General features: G+C 46.1%; 1 long non-coding RNA gene across 1 annotated transcript in view; it reads left to right on the forward strand.

Annotated features, from left to right (window-relative positions):
* The first annotated feature begins 1,541 nt into the window (after positions 1-1,541).
* Positions 1,542-1,698, forward strand: part of LOC106818322 — a 2,177-nt gene continuing 2,020 nt past the window's right edge. The window contains exon 1 of the long non-coding RNA XR_001395191.1: positions 1,542-1,593. This is a non-coding gene — a long non-coding RNA (uncharacterized LOC106818322). The remainder of the gene's footprint in view (positions 1,594-1,698) is intronic.

The raw sequence follows: 1,698 nt of genomic DNA on the forward strand, positions 1-1,698 counted from the left end.
TGCGGGAAGACGTGAAAGACCTGATGGAGCAAGTCTGCAAGGAAATGAAAGTCATAAACAATGACTTCTCTTGCACGCCCATTCTGATAGGCAGCACGGCCAACCGCACAAAAGCTGGTCTGCCGGACGAATACGACTTCCTATTCGAAATCGATAGATATCGAGAAAAATTAATTATTGAAAACACAAAATCTAATACAGCTGGCTTTGTAACAATTCGCGAGGAAAACTCACACCAGCATATTTCGGTAAATCTAAAGGAAGAATTTGTTAAGCTATTATGCCGAGCTGTATCGAATGTCATGAAAAACGGAGGACATTCATTCAAAACACAAAAGTCAAATATTTTGGCATGGAACAAAGTTTGCACTCAGTGCAATTTGAAATTTGTTGGTGGCGGACATTTTAGATATCTACCTATATCGGTAGATTGCACGCCGGCAGTACGAATCTCGGGGAAACCAGCTGGCGCAACAATCTTTCCTGGTGACCACTACCACGTGGTACCCAAGCCTGGCGTGGACTCAGATAATACGTGCTGGTCCGTCTGTACGGCAGTAGCGGAAAGCAAAACGATCACAAATTTCCATCCCGTTTATCGCCAGGCTCTAATCACAGCAAAGGCATTTCTTGATCCTCGAGTACATGATTGTTATTATAAGTGTAAAAACATATTGAATAAGGATGAGTTTTTTACAGACGATGACTTTATAACTTTACGTACATCTAACATAGACGTTATTCAGCTGTATATCGCCACTCGCTTTAAGCCTAGGAAACTGATCGACTCCTACCTCCTAAAACTTGCGCTGCTTCATGTCGCATCACTCAACCCAGCGGATCCGCCGCCGTTCCCAGTAATCGTGCGTAAAATATTTGAGTATGTACAATCGTGTACAATTACGCGCAACATATATATGCCGCATCCTTATATTAGTAATTTCAATGTTTTGGCCGAGGACTGCAATAAAACAATCACACACGTGCCTGTCGCGTATTTGCGTGAGCGGCACGTGGATGAGTTACTGGGACGTCTTAATAGTGGTCCGCTGGTTAGTGAGAGCGGACTTATAAAGTTCAGCGCTAAAGAGCTGTGGAAGAAGATGGAGGGGTCGGTCAGTGAAGCGTGGCCTAAACATGTAGCATATATGAAACGCTATTTTATTAATGGCTACACCGCAGTAATAGCAGCAGCTGTTAACGGTCATACGGATACGGTCACAGCGTTATTAGGTGCAGGCGCTAACATAGATCACGTGGACGCGAGTGGTTACACCGCAGTAATAGTAGCAGCTGCTAGCGGCCATACGGATACGATCACAGCGTTATTAGGTGCAGGCGCTAACATAGAACACGTGGACGATGATGGCTACACCGCAGTAATAGTAGCAGCTGCTAGCGGTCATACGGATACGGTCACGGCGTTATTAGGTGCGGGAGCTAACAAAGATCACGCGGACGTGAATGGCTACACCGCAGTAATAGCAGCAGCTGTTAACGGTCATACGGATACGGTCACAGCTTTATTAGATGCAGGCGCTAACATAGAACTAGCGTCCCCCACAGGTGACAGAGAACTAGCGTCCCCCACAGGTGACAGAGAACTAGCGTCCCTCACAGGTGACAGATTACTAGCGTCCCTCACAGGTGACAGATTACTAGCGTCCCTCACAGGTGACAGATTACTAGCGTCCCCCA

Source organism: Priapulus caudatus, unplaced genomic scaffold, assembly GCF_000485595.1.
Source record: "Priapulus caudatus unplaced genomic scaffold, Priapulus_caudatus-5.0.1 Scaffold2164, whole genome shotgun sequence".
In the NCBI taxonomy this organism is placed as follows: Eukaryota; Metazoa; Priapulida; class Priapulimorpha; order Priapulimorphida; family Priapulidae; genus Priapulus; species Priapulus caudatus.